This window comes from Balearica regulorum, chromosome 6 (genome assembly GCF_011004875.1).
Source record: "Balearica regulorum gibbericeps isolate bBalReg1 chromosome 6, bBalReg1.pri, whole genome shotgun sequence".
NCBI lineage: Eukaryota > Metazoa > Chordata > Aves > Gruiformes > Gruidae > Balearica > Balearica regulorum.
In genome coordinates, this window is record NC_046189.1 from 20,815,227 (window position 1) to 20,831,441 (window position 16,215).

Here is a 16,215-nt window from a genome sequence, read left to right on the forward strand (position 1 = left end):
CTATAGATCCTCAACTGAGCACAGAAAGGAAATTCAGATTAGCATGATCAGAAACCCACACCTCACGTCTTTTGGACTCATTTCCCTCTGTACTATCGCGGTGTTTTACTACTTAGAATTAAGATGCTGTCTGCACTGTGCTTGGGATTTACCCCCATGCTGCCTGCGGAGATGGCCGACCCCCTTCCCATCCTTGGCCGCCTCACTGTGCCTAGGTGTTTCCACCGGAGCAGACAGCCAGTGTTTCTCCAGGCCTCTCGGCAGGCATGGCCAGTTCTGGATTGTGCCTGCATGCCAGTTCAGGCGCGCTTACATCCCTGGCAGTGTCTCTCCTCATCATTACAAGAGGAAATAAAATCTGGGATGCCCAGAGACAGCAATAGAAGCTAAGAAGGCAAAGTGAATAATACATAAATAAACTGTATCCTAAAAGAATTCCTGTGCTCTTAACACCATATAACAAATTTGTTACAGTATACTGTAATGATATATGTGAGCTGATAAAGTCAAGTCACACAAACAAGGCTAAAATCTATACCAGCTTAAGCAAATCTTATGCCTCTATGCACATGCCATTTAGACTTGGGAGGAAAATCCCAGCTATGTTAATTTCTTTTTTGCTATTAAAGGTTCATGATGGACAGCAGTGTAACACAGTGTGATTCCGGGACAGCAGTTGTGTTCACTTCCCTTTATCTAAAACCTCCTGAAGGATTCATAGCTGGTGGCAAACTACCGCCCACAGTAATTTGTTTTCTCTCTTCTGGGAGAGTGCTCCTGTAGGACAACTCTCCTGCTGCTAGGTAGGCACTGTCAGTGCTGTGGATTACTTCCAGGTTTTCTGTGGCCAAGAGGCAGACACTAGCCAGCTTTGGTCCTCCTGGCTGATCGTTTTTGCGATGCTGCCCCACCTTTGTTGAGAAAGAATCTATGGGTTAAAACCTTTATTTCGCAAAGGCTTCTCTAAGGTATATTCAGTTTCAACGCCTTGCCTTTGGAGTGGAATACCCTTGTATTACTACTGCTGTGTTAAGGAAAAAACCCACAACTCAAGCAACACTGCAATGGGTTGCTTCCCCCCCCAGTCAAAGCCCCATAAATTCTAGAGCATGTTTAGACCTCACAGTAAACTTCAGTGACAATTCTGTTTCCCCAGAGATCGTGAAGAGGTGAGTGGCTCTGGAGCTGGTAAACATTTTGTTAATGGCAGGCATTTGTTACTCAGAGTTTATGGTGGGTCAGATGTAATAATTGTTCATGTGCTTCATTGAAGACCAAACACTCACTTCAGCGTGTTGCATGCTTCATCCTTAAAAAGTTCTCTCTCAGCAGAGGTTACTATAACGTGTGAAACACACTGTAAAATACCTCTTAGAGGTCCTTTCCTATGCCATTAGAGATTATAAAGAAACGACCTGAACTTTTATTTCTTTGTGAAAAAAAGGGTGAGTTATCCCAAACTCAATACTTCTGTTCACCAACACCAGAACCAAAAAGAGGAACAGTGTTTTGCCATTGAAAAGTTGCCATTTTGATGAACATGTGCTTGAAAATCCCTGATGTGAATCCTAGTCTTTCACACACTTCCATCTGGCCTCTAAAAGTGTAAACAGCCTTAAAGCTGGGATTGGCCAAATTGCACAGTGCTGATTTTATGAGCCTAACTTCAAACTATCCAGTTCCCAGTAAGTGGCAAAGCCAAACCACCGCATCCAAAGTAGAAGGTGAAGAAAGCCCGTGTCACTGGCAGTAGCACTCCCCTGGCTGAATTCAGGTCCTGCGACTGCAGAGAGGTATGTGAGGGGCTGAGGAGGTAGAAGCACCTTGGCAATTGGCAGCAGCTATTGCATCCAGCTATTTGTGAAAGGGAATACAAATGATATCTATTCTAACTGCAGTTGAAAGAGAGAAGTGTTGTCAAAGGAGGAACGCTCTTCATGTTTCATATGCTAGTGGGGAAACAAGGTGACAGAGGTTTTATAACTCCATAAGGCTGCTCAGATATTACACCCTCTGAGAGCCAGAAAGTACCATTACATCAGTAGTCAGTTTGTCATGTTCCCACAGAACCAACAAAATTCTATTTCCCTTTTCCTCAGGAGATCTGTAAAAGTTTCCTGCCTGCATGTGTTGAACCCAGAAACAGGCAGCCATATTTTGTTCTTCTTAATCACTCAAGTCATCTCCTTCAGAGAAATAGGAACCTGGCCCCTTTCTGGAGACATAAACTACATGCATTGCTGCAAGACCCGAGATGTTTTTTTTCTTAGGAACTTTTGCCTTACCACAGCATCTCAGCTTTCCATCAAAATGCTGTCAGTCCTTTTGGGCTGGTTCTAGCTCAGTGAAGAAAAATGTTCTCTGCAGATGTCCATCGATTCCCATTAAGGACTGAACCAGATTTATCTGAGGAAATATCTTTGAACTTGGTTCAATGTTCTACAGAAAAAGGCTAGTCTGTAAAGAAAAAGAAACATTTAGAACCCTTTTAGGTACAAAAGACACAAAACTTACCTGGGAAATAGGGAACTAAATTGCCTGAAAGTATCACTTAAGACCTAATGACAACAAACTCCATTTGCAGAAATTAACTAACAATTATAACCTACCTGTTCCTTTCTCTGTGTGTCTCAGCAGCTGCATTTCAAAAGTAATTAAAGTTAATGAGCTGTGCTTTGTGGTAGAATCATGAAAACTTAATTGGCATAATTAGTTGTGAGATAGCAAGTGCATCTTCCTGGATAACAACATGTCATCATTTGATAAGAATAATAATTAATTTAATAAATAAATCAGGGGCCTTCTAATATGTTAATATAATAATGAAGTAGAAGGCACACATGTGCAAATGACAAATTATTAGTTTGGAGACTGCATACAATTGTCTGAGTAAGATGGATGGGGAAGTGGCCTTCCTGAAACCATCAGCTACGGCTCTTGGCTAAAATCCAGTTTGCAATAGATGAAACAGCCACGCTGCCCTTTGCAGAGAACGTGTTGCAAACGCTTTCAGTGGGGGCCAGCGTGCCTCTGCAGAACAGAGCAGGATATACAGTGGCTAAAGAAAAGCAGATTTTTTTTCCCCCACCTTCTTAAACCCTTCTGTGTTATTGGTGCTGGGCAAAGAGGAATAAAGATGGACAGGGAAACCCAAGCATGTGTAGCAAGAAAGGAGCTACTGAAATGCAGTGTACAAACCAGCCCATTTGACCCAAATCATTTAGAGGCTAAGACAGGCAGAAAATGATGATTTATTGCAGAAATGGTGTGAAGCTCAAACATAGACAAATACACCAGAACAAAAGCTTTTGAGGCATTATTAAGAATCAGTAAATAGAATAATTTTAATTAATAGGTGCCTTTGAAATTAAATTAAGTCAATACTGCCAGAGTTATGAGAAGGCCTACATCTCCAGTGGATAAAGTAATAAAAGGGATTGTCCCAGTAAGCAAACACTAAAAGGAGATAGTTTTAGGCAGAAATAAAGCAGCAGTATCCAGTGACTGAGAAGAGGACGGGTCATAAGATAGCTCTTGGTCATAACATTTTCTATCCCTTAATCAATGTATGACCTCATTCATTCCTGCTCTTAATGTATTGCCCAAGATGAGGAACTGCAGGTCAGAATATCTACTTGTTGAGTTCGGTCTCAGCAGAGCAGGACTGGGGTTGGAAGGAGCCATAAAGAATCTGATGTATGTCTAAGAAAACTCATCTGTTAGCGGTGCCCAAGGAGATTTTATCTCCTTTGCAAGCACACAGGGAACAAACTACGGCTACTTGGAAGGCATCCACCTGGCTGTGCACCCTCAATACATAAAACTTCACATTAGTAGAAGGGATAAAGCACAGATCCTTCAGCTATACAAAAAAAGGTAGCTCTAGCTTGCACAAATGTCTGGTAAAAGCCTGCTGACACATAGAAGCCTTACAGCCATCCGTCAGGCTGTAGGAGTACTCACATACACTCCCCACAGCCTCAGTTTAGGAGCAGAAAGTGTTTTGGAACTGAGGTTATCTAATAAATAAAAGAAAAAAAAAAAAAGAAGCAGCAAGGTAGCAATGGTCAGCATGTGTGCAAATGTGAGAGGTGTGAGACCGAACGTGTTCTTGACCTGCTGCTGGGAACAGCTGTGAAAAGACCAGACCATGTCTGAAGTGTAAAGAGAAGTTAACGGTAAGGCACTTTGAACGGAAGCCAAGCATTAGTGAGCCTCAGACCAAATAACCCCCCGAAACTAGGCAGGCTGTGATTAAATACTATGGTCTGATGCTCTAAAAGTTAATTAAATACAGGAGTACTGTGGGGCTTTTGTAAAGCTGTTTTTACAGTCATTAGTTGCTATGCAGCTGAAAAGGGAATGAAATGCAAGGGAGGAAGGCACTATCTGGACGGGTTGCTCTCAGGCATAGTCTTCCCAGTGAGAATGCTGCAGGGCTGGTTCTCCCCTTGTGCTCTGCAAGGCAAAAAAAGACCACTCCAAACTCCGAAAGCCTAGTCTTGACCGCTTGACGGTTTTTACCACTATAAAAATCCATCAATTTTCATTGCATTATTGCTGATTTACACTAATGCACAAGAGAGGGGAAGCAGTTTCTATGAGATAATTAGGAGTGACTTGTATCCAGCAGAGAAAGAGCTGGAGCTAATAAACCTTCAACTGAAAACTCTTAACTTGACAATATTGTGACATGCAGCAGCTTTCTTATGTCAGTGGGAGAGGACCACAGTGCCAGCAGGATCAGACCTAGCACGCTGCATCTCTGTAAGGGGAATGCTCAGGTGGCAGATCGCTGGCAGAATTGCTCTCTGCTTTTCCCCCAGAGCTCCTATCATGGGCATGTATTAGAGATGTAGTCAGTGTTGTCATGCTCTGCTTATTATCAGGAACAGTTCCTCTGGCTGCTGTAATTTGCACGGAGGACTGCAGATGCCATCAACAGATCAGAGGGAGAAGGATTGTAAAGGTAATCTACAGCCCTCTTCCCCAAGTGAGTTGAGACCAGAATCAAGACTTTTACTTCAGAAACCAGAAACTCAGCAAAACTAATTTGTGGAGGTGCTATTAATAGAACACAGGAAATTAACTAAAGCTTTCTTTACTTTGACTCTTAGAAGTGATTGACTTGGCTGTAATATGGGTTAACTCTGCCTGTCTTCCCAAAGCTGCTGAGGACCCAGTAGTTGTGTTTGAGTTAGACACTGGTAAGTAGTTCTCACACAAATCTGTAAGGGGCACAGCTTTGACAATTGAAGGTATTGTTGTCTTAGATTTCTGATAGAATGGCTTTTTATACAATCTTTACTTGTTTCCCGTGGCCACAGTGGTTTCACCTGAGACTGTAAGACTGCAGATGAAACTCCAAAATAGAGGTCTTCTGCTCCTACAAAGCTTTGAAAATACGTGCCTGAATATTAGAATGGGCTTAGGGAAATCAATGTCCTCACTCCCCTGCCTCCAGAACTTAGTACTCTAAACTCGCAGTCCTTACTCTGGCTTGCTGTCCCATTTCGTATAGCCATCAGACCCTGATTTCTGGTGTAAAGGATAGCGTTAAGCATTTTTATGGAGTGTATGACTAAGAGCAGACATAATAGAGGAGAATAACCTTTAAATACATGTATTCACAATAAAAGATGCATTGGTGAATGGTTAAGAGAGGGCACAGAGTTAAGGAAAATATGTCAGAATGTTTCAAAGATTTGCTTGATTATTAACTAGGAAATAACACAATGTACATGAAATTACAAATAGGTTTGCTTCACTGTTAAAACGAAAAGAAGCCTCTTTAAATTATATTGGGTTGAAAACAAGGTTCATAATAGAAACACTGTTAGAATCTTAATTATAGAAGCAATTGCACAGACTAAGGTTCTGGCCACCCAATTTAGGAATTAGAATGCACGTATATAAGAGGCTTAATAGGCCTGCTACTATTCAGATAGCAGCTGGCTTTGGGAGTAGTAGGGATGCAGCAGAAGAAGGGTTCATAATGGAGGGTAAATTAAGTAGTTTCCAACCATTTCACAACACGATACTTACATGCATTGACAGTCATTTTGGACCCAAGTGGTTAGCCTAAAATCTGGAGTTTTAGAAACTGCTGACAGTAAGAGACTTGGGTGATAGTGAAGGATTTGCTGCTGCAAACCTTTTTATTTACCAAGGACACACTAAATCCTGTTTTCCTAAACATAATAAATCAAACAAGACAAATGTTTTTGCTCACAGAATCCCTTATGCAGTGTGTCTTGGGTGTTCAGTACTTTGTACAGTGATACATACTATTTCAGCTATAGTTCTGTAAAGGGCTTTACATTCTTTTTTCTTAAATTAAGGTCAGCAATACTTTGCTCTACCTAAAGTTTTTCTAGAGCCCTTTATCTAGACTGAAACATAAATGACAGACATTGGTATAAATAAATTAAAAAAAGAGCCTACTTCTGAGTTTCCCAACTCAGATTTTATGCTTTCAGATAAACCAGCAGTAAGACAGAAAAGCAAATGTATGCACTGACTGTGTTATCAAACTGCCAGGATCTGCTGAGGAATATTTAGAACAGCTGTTGATGAAGACTCTCCTGGAAGAAGGCAATACTGGAGAAAGGCTCATGCTAAAAAGACATGTATTTAAAAATGGACCATATATTAAATCCTTTAGTGTACTATCCTGAATAGTGCTCCATTTATTGTACTTGCCACAAAAGCTGAAAACATGGCCCTTCTTGGCAGAAAGTCCAGACCTTTTCTATAGGCCTTACAGAGTTACTGCAAACACCCTGAACATTAAGAAAAGAAATTGTGCTTGGCTTGACAGACTTGACCAGGCAGAAATGCCAAATATAATTCTTGAGTATCAAGGATAAAAGAAATCCCTGTGATGGTTTCACCCCCAGTATTTCATTTTATAGCTTTGGCCTCCATAGATTTGGCTGTCAGAGTACAGAAGCAGTTCTAAAATCCGTAAGAAACAGGAACTGCTTATGTCCCAAGGCACAGTTACCACCGAGTTGCCTCTCCCAGATGCCCTAGCATTTTCTTCTGTATCCCTAAATACAGAATGGTGACCTTCTGAACACAGCCAGTCTATAAACACTGTTTTTATGCTACAGATGTGCTATTGCTAGGCTTCTACTGCCTTGCCTGTGACAAGTGAACAGGTTGAGCGAAGAAATACAAAGGTCCTAGGAGGTCCCTCTTTACAGAAAGAAGGAATAAAACAAATGTTATCATGGGGAATTTGAGATAAACAGGACAAACACTGCACTCTGACACCGGGATGATCTGACCCCATAGGCTACACATGTTGTTCACAATACTCCTCTTCCCTGCTCACAGAGCTCCAGCTCTCTGACAGCTCTCCTACATGCATTCATTAGTCACAGAAGGGCACGATCCTCCATCTTCTGGACAGCTACAAACTAAACACCATTAGCCTCTTTGCAGCCATGCTTGAAACAATACATTGCTAGCTCAAAGCAATCTGCTTTAGCCTCAGGAAAGGATCTTTTTAGTCTTTGTTATATTTTGAGTTCTTTTTATCCCTGACATGTTCTATGAAAGCTTCCACAACTGTGTACTTCTTAAGCCATTTTTAATCTCCCCTTCAGAAAAAAAGAACAAAAAAAAAAAACCAAAACCCAACTCCCTTTCCTTTATCTTTTCTTGCCTTGCGAAGTCTTTTGTGATTTATTTTCTTTTGCCTCAATAGCTGATAACTTCTTTTCCTTCAAGCCTCAAGGAGAAGGATTCTTTTATCTTCCACAACAAGGAAATGTATTTTTTGAGCAAAAGTAGGATCTAGGCTTTTGCTGTTATTTATCACATCGCTGAGACAGCAGGATGCCTCTGCTGGGACCTTGTGAACATACTTTATTTATTTTAAGATTAGATTTGGAAATTTGAATACAATCAAACCAGTAATATAATATATCCCCTGGGAATGGCAATCCTCTATTCTGGCAATCCTCAAAAAAACCCCACCCTAAAATCCTAGTAAGAATGCTACTTGATAGCATTATGCTGTAGGTAGAGTTCGTTAAAGCCAGAGGACCTTTCTCTTAATGAGTTGTCACTGGAGGGAACAAAATTGGTTGAGTGAGAAAGCTTGAGATATAATCAGATCCTATGAACCCAGCCGTAAAGCGGTGTCACCCCAATGCAGTACCCTACCTTTCTCCCCCCAGTTAGACTCTGTCCTCTCACATGTACTAACGAGAACAGCTTCTAGCTGGAGCTGAGGTTAATCCTTCCTTCGCTGGCTAGCTGAGTGCTCTCAGCACCATTTCCAAAGAGGAAATGCTACAGGACTTCCTGGGTGAACTAGCAAAAACAGTGAGTTTTAGAAAGAGAAAACGGGTCAGAAGTTACTTCCACAGCTATCTAGATATGTTAAACTAAATTACAGCGCATGACAGGATGTACCATCCCTGGCTAGGCATCTCTCTCACGTGGTTTTCCATTTCACTGCAGGCAGATGGAGCTCTCTATACTTTCTGCAGTGTCTCGAAGCAGCAGCAGAGGATGTCACCCATGTGTTGAGCTAAAGAATCAAATGAGCAGTTTGTCATCTGAAATCACCGCACTGAAAGCCAAATGACACAGAACAATAATGCTTTTCCGTGTTGCTGACAAAAATGATTCAATGGTCCTCGCTAATGCCGCCTGCTTGAATGCTTTTCTCAGCAAGCACGAAGTTTGGGAGATAGGAGCTGGTGGCCCAGCTTGGTCCCACTGGGACGTGCTGCAATATGGTTGGGTTTTTTTGAGATGAGATTTTTCCAAGTGTTAATGCAATCAACAGGACTGCTGATTTAATGTAATGTACCAGCTGGAAAGACCCAGCTAGTTTCTGGAGCTGCCCCTTTATTCCTGCTGTCACTGGCTCTCCTCTTGCTGTTCTGGGCAGATCACTGTTAGAACCAAGGGGCTTGAGTCCTGCGAGGACCAGAGTACCTCTCTGAACGCAGGGACTAGCTTTTATGTTATAACACACTATGAAGAGTGTGGTGTTATTCATAACAATGTTTGAATATCAGCCATTAGAGGGCTTCTTCCTTCCTACTTGTAGCGGTAGCATTTTGCCATGTGTTAGAGAGAACTGATGAACACAGCATTAACTAGGTCTTTCAGAGATGTTTCTGGAAGATGTTTTATCTGTTTTCAGGAAGACAGACACCACCTACCAAATATATTTCTCTGAGTGTCTTGTCTTGATATGGTGTCAGACCCAGTGAACTATGGGATTTTCCACATGGCTTTTAAATCCCATCACAAACTTGGATGTTGTCATAAGCCCAGGCACTGCTGGAACAGGAATTTGGGCTGAGAAGCTGCTAAGAAAGAAGTGGCAAAGCAACATCAAGGATAGAAAGAGTTAAATAGCTGAAGAAAATTGAGTACAGATGATCATTTGGGATTTTTCCTACTTAAGTCAGCATGAAAGGGAAAAACTGCAGTCACCATAGAGAGTGTAACAAACAGAAGCACAGAGGAAATTGCTGCGGCCAGGAAACGAGCAGGGGAAAGGCAGTTTACCCACTGGTTTACGATGGAAGCCACAGAACTGCTTAGAAAAGGAACAAAGAATGCTGCAAGAGTCAGAAATTGCAGGCTCAGGCCCAGATCCAGCAGGAGCTGAAGGAGTCACAGGCTCACAGTCATGGACCTACCTGGGAACAATTCTCAGATCCAGGTCTCGATGTGAGCTCTGTCCTCACCCAGATGCCGGTGTGCACAGTGTTCCTCCCCTGGCCTTCCCTCCAATTGCCTTCTCCCCAACTACCACTTCTCTTCAATGAGTACTGAAAGCCCAGTGGGAAACACAAAATCTACTGACTGGGGGCTGTACGCAAACTTTATTGCTGTATTTTTTCATATTAAAATATCAAAGGCAGTGGGACTATTTCCATTACAAATCTCAATTTTATAAGCCAATTTTGTCTGTTAAAATGTACAATGTAAGATTTGTAGGGGTTTTCTAGCTCATTTCAGTTTTATCTTGTTTTTCCTCCTAGCACCCTCCCAGGTAAAACTGGCTACTCCCTTTTGTTTAGGCTTTTAAATGTCCCTCATGCAGAGACTTAGCTGAGAAAATGAGAACTGGAAAGCAGCAATTTCAAAATCTGATCAGTGCAAAAATGCAGCCAGAACACAACATTACACAGACATCTTAGAAAAGTGGTTCTGATTTGTTACAGTTGTTTGCGTGTTTTATACACAACTCATTGATCTGTCGTAATGAGAAACAGTGGTATGAGAGAGCTTTTAAAATAATTACTGTAATATGGGTAACAGTTTGGAAAATCCCACTCAGTTTAAAAAAAAATGCTGGTAAGTTTCTAGTTCCCTTAAAAAGTTATGATTTGCAAATTGTTAGCAAAGCTGTTGAAATGGATCAAAGCCCAACAACTTTAAAAACAGCAACACAATTTTAAAAGACTGCCTTAGTCAATACCAGTCATTCATGAAGTAGTCCAAGCACATCAGCCACAGAGGACCCCATCTCCCTACCTCTTTAATATTTTCTCTGGTCTTAGGGAAATGCCTGACGCAGTATAAGAGTTTTCAAATGGTTAATATCCATCAAAAATATTAAGATGATTGCAGGGAATGGTTTTATTTCTCAATTGTAAATATACAATATAATTCTTTGTCACCTGTGAGATATTTCCAGCATGTTTAATATTATAATTGTTCAGGCCAAATAAATATAAATCATGAATAGAGCTAAATCCTGAAATTTGACTCTTCTGATGTCTGGTAAGGGGATGCAAATATTTCATTTTGGCTCCTCCCTTTCTACTGCTTGTTTGTTTGGGGTTTTTTGTTTTGTTGTTGGGGGTTTTTGTTTGGTTTTGGTTGGTTGTTTTTTGTTTATTTTCAGATTTTTATTTAAGACTTTACTAACCAGGTCTCCCTCTCAATCCCAGGTGGAATAATCTACTCCCACTTCCAGGTATGTGCTAAGGCTTCTCCATCACATACAAAAGGAAAACATGGCAATCCGCTGTAGGTGCCCCCGTTTGAGTAGTGGGCTTGGACAAGATAACCAGTTAATTCACAGAGGGAGTACAGTGCCCACCATTCTTATACTATTATGTGCAGCTGTACCACAGCAGCAAAGTTTGGCAGGTTAAAGTTGCTGGATGTTCAGCCATGAAATATTAACCTAACGCTGTAGCTGGAAACCCAGGTGCAGGGTGACAAAAGGGATGCCAAGCACCTCCTCTGGTCACCCTGGCCTCATTCTCCCCCAAACCAGTCTATTTCTTCTGCTGTAGCCACATTCCTTGTAGAACCAGAGCAGTACACCTGGTTCTAGTCCATTAAGTTTGGCCCTAATTTTCCTTTATGTAATTGCACTAAAATTCAATAGAATTACACCAAGGTGAAGTAATTATTTTGTTGGAGTGGTTTTTTTGTTTTGATTTTGTATGTTTGGTTCTAAACTACTTCCTTATTTATGCTATTAGGTCTTAATCTGTTAGAGAGCCATCAATAGATTACAGCCTAACTGCATAAATTAGGAAGGTAATTTGTTGATGGTTTGTTGTTTTGTTATTGTTGTTTTAAAATAGCAATCCCACTAAATCCCAGGAATTAGTCAACTGCAAAACAATTGCAACCATTACTGAACCAGCTAAAAGCAATTCAACAGCTGCATCTTCTAAAATGTTACTGAGTCCAGAGACCTAAAATAATACAGACTCATAATACTAGCTACAATTACAATGTGGCTTATAGAGCATGGATAACTATGAATTACATGATAAAAATCTTCAATTTATAAGGTAGTTTAAAAGTTATTTGTAGCGTGTATCGAAAGAAGGCAAAACCCAATGATGGCTAAAATCTTTCTAACATTTTATATATTTTTATATGTATATGTTTTAGATCTATTATTTTATATTGTTCTCTTTGCTTCTTATAGAATAACGTGTAATAAGGAAATGGGCCTCCACTTTTCTAAATCCTTGGTATTCCTTGTTGTAACTGCTGAACAGCTGCCCAGATTGTTGAATCTGCATTTCAGAGAGCACATCAGGCTCAAAGCAAGCAGAGATAGAATAATCTGTTAGCTCACATTACTTGCTTCTACAGTTCATTGCAACAGTTTGCTATACAGTATATTTTCCATTGTTTTCCCCTTTGGCATTTCAAATTATTTTAGTAATGAAACTTGCATTATTTAGCCTAGGAAACCCACACAAAATTTGATACACATCCACACTGTTAGAAAATTAACCTGATTTAAGACAGCTAAACATAAGTAACCAAAGTGGGTAGAAGAAAGCTTTACGTCTCTACACAGTTCCTCTTTGCACCCTTTGCTGAGTGATGTAGATGGTAAAAAGTGCTTCTAGTGCCTATGGATGTAATGAAAAAATATTACTGCTAGAAAAATCTTGTGCATTTAGAATTATATAAATAAGCAGTTAAATAAGCAGTTAGGGATAGGTAGTTATTCACATACATTTCAATGTCAGATGTATTCCTACAAAACAACATATTGTAAGCTGGTATTTATTTCAAACTATATGCAATGAGTGTCACTTAGTGTTGATTCTGTTATCAAATTACTTCTTGGCTTCTTCTGATGCTTTACCACTTTGTAAATTATTCAGCCTGAAGTGTGTTTTATATTTGTTTTTCGCCTGCTGAGCAATTTTCCTTTATTTACTTTACTGTATTTTGAAATTGGCCCTGTGTGACTCTTTAGCGTACCACCATCAATCATTTTACCTCTCTTCCCCCTTTCGCTTGTACCTGAGAACCCCACCAAAGTCAGGGTGCCTGAATTAGTTTTGTTTTCTTGTGTTAGGACAACCTCCCAATCTACTCTTCCATTCAAAGATAGGTGTGAAAGACTGGTTTGGCAATCTAACAGAGAAGCTTTTAGTGTAACTCTCCCTCTCTTACACACACATATTTGAAAGGATCTGTTGATTCATTCATTGGAAGGATGAGCAATATGCAATGCTGGCAAGATGGATGTACAAAGCAATATTTACTGCTAAAATTTTGTGGATGTCCTGTAAGTAAAGAATAATTTGTTGTTCCAAGCCTAGAGATGCACACTTGTATATGAATTATGCCAATTTAGAAATTATCTAGGTAGGCAGACAGATGAATTAGTAGTTCACTACATAAACTCCAAACTCAGGACATGGTCCCAAGTATGGGCCATTTGTTTGTTGAAGCTCTTTTAATTAATTGTTTTTTCTAAAAGATGAGAGGGGAAGCGGCATTCCTCTTGCAAATTCAAGTAATGTACATTTTTTTGTATCCAACCAAGTCTCTACAGTATAATCCAGTGATTTCAGTTCCTTCTTTTGACCACTTTGCCAGCTTAATGGAAACAGCTCTGGACTGAGCTACAGAGTAAATAAAAGAGTCTTCAAATTCTCCTGAGAACCTCCATTCCTGGAGTTCCTGATGCTTCCAGCACACCAGTAATTGTACAATTATAGCAGCATTATATATAGAAAATCAACATGAGTTCTGAAGTCATTCAGCAATAGCTAAGCATAATTATTTACATTATAGTCACAGAATTTCGGGGCGGGGGGGGGGGGAGGAACGACGACATGACAGACACAACCACAACAAAACCTAAAATTAGGCTTTTGGGGAAGGCAAATTGTAGCAATTACTGGCCTAGTAGCTCTTTTTAAAGTAATGTTGATATATTCAAAAGGAAGACATTTTGTTGGGTTTTCTTGCAACTGCAACGTTAACTTGAATGCTACAGTCAGTGTGTACTCACTTAAGAAAGCAGAGCGAACTGTCTGATGGCAATTACAATTCTCACTGCTAGGGAGCTAGGTCACAAATTAGCAACCTGTGACTTCATATCTTGCAAAAAGACAGGCCTCATATCCTTGGGAAGACAAAAGAATATGCATTGCATTATACGGTAAGATAGAGCTGGTAATTAATTTATACCTACAGAATAATTACATTTCACTAGGACTGAGTAAAACCAACAAAACCAACTCACTGATATGGGGTATTTACAGCAGGGAAATTAAACTTCGTTCTTTTGTAGTGGGGAAAAAAAAAGCCTCTTCTTGAAAAACATGTACAATAATTGAAGAGCCATGATGATGCAAAACAGTATAAAGAAATAGAATAGCCCTGAAACATAACATAATCAGTACAAGTAATATACTTCTAAGAAGTGTGACCGAGATAAGTGAACGCACCAAATTATCGCAGCAGCATACCTACCAGCAAATTAAAACAATGAGTTATTAAAAGTCATAGTTACAAGGAATTAGTAAAAGTCATATTTTCCACAAATAGGAAATCCTGCTGTAATCAAAACAACTATGGTTTTTTTGGTTCAGCACTGTCAAACCCAGCACATGGAGATGTCACCCCACTGCCCAGTTAAGCTGTTTTCTTTGAGATAATCAAAAACCATGCTAGTGCTTTTATGATTGCCAGTGCCTCACCTGTGGCAGAGGAGCAAATTAGCTGACAGAGACAGTCAGTAAAGGCCTTTTCTCCAAAGGATGCTCATAGCCAGACAATGCAACAGGGAACCATAAAAACCTCAGAGAAATGGAACTAAAGAGTTCATCACATACAATCTAGTGGTCAGTCTGGCCCTATGTCACAAGCATAAATGTCAGTCTTACCCTGCAGGCAGCCTTCCCAAAAGTAAAGGAAAAAGCTTAATTGAGATGAATGGCCTTTTTTGCTGGGGCCCATGGAAAGTCCTAATTGATAAGGCAATACGTTGAACTGTGAATGCAATTTATAATATGTGCAATCTTTAAAGACATAAAAAGCACTGACCGACATGACACTGAATGAGAAACGTCTTATGCCTTTCTCACTTTGCTTTTTAGAGACACTTTTACCTGTCCAGTTTAAAGTTAGCATTCAAGTTTTTATTTTTTTAAAGGCAAATATGCTTGCATTATACACTGGCATTATCCAAATTCTTGCTGATGTCACACCAAGCAGATATGGGTTCAAATCAGCTTACATTGTGGTCACAGATGATAGACTTCTGTAAATCTAAGTTAAAGTAATTGTACTTACATTTGTTGATTTTGCTTGTAGTGACATTTTTCTAGGCTTTCTTGAAATGTTAAACTTAGTTTTTCTCCATTTCCTATCACCTGCAATGATCTTACATATTTTTACTCACACTGTTGCGGGACAGCACCTTTCCCCATAAAACAAGGCCAAAAGTTTTCACATAGTAATTCCTGCCTCAAACCAACTGTTCTCAGATGAACTAGACTGGTATCCTGCTAAAAGGTACATAATTTAAGAATTTCACATGATAGAGATTTCATCATTCATATACATACACAACACACAAATATACTTTCAAAGGTAAGGGAAAATATTTTACTATTATTTCCTGTATGCTATACTTGTTTAATGTTATATTTCAAGAATCTTTGCAGATGTCCTGAAAAGTCCTACACCAAATGGTCAACATCATGCAAGACTTCATTTTTTCTGATACACACCAAGTACATACATGCATGTGTCCTCCTTGTGTTTTATATCAAGAAATATCAATATACTCACAAATACACGTATAAAGTAGACTTATCCAATCTAAAATAATTATATTCAGATGCTGAAGAGATTACCTGATAAATAGCAGAAATAAATCAAGGTGTGTAATACTTTATCTTCAAATTGTTCTGTTATCATTATTAAACAATGCTCCACTTTTCCTCAGTAGATAGATCTATTGAAACAGAGAACCAAATTTTTTTTCTTTCTTTACCAGGTCTACTTAAAAACTTCTACTTGCATCTTATCTTTTATTCTAACCATAATTTTAATTCTGCTTTGTCCAGAAGTCTGATTCTTCCCAATGCTCTAATAAAGCCCAAACCTTTTCATGTTGTGCAGCCATCCTTCCTTTTAACCTTTGCTTTCAGTCAATGCTTGCATCTTCTCATTTCCTCTTCACTAGCTTAGTTGCAGTTCTTGAGTGAGTAGTACTCCCAATTCGTGTATCATCACCCTAAGCATAATCATCACAATTTGCAAATTATAAAACACTAGAGAAGAAATGCAGGCAGATGTAATTCTGTTGACTGCAGTGAGCTGTACCTAACTACAAATGGTCTTATTGTGGTCCTAACATGTTATTGAACAGTTTGTAAGCTGAACATTCCTTAATACTCACACATGATACAATCATCTTCCATAATTTTAATGTTTTACATTATG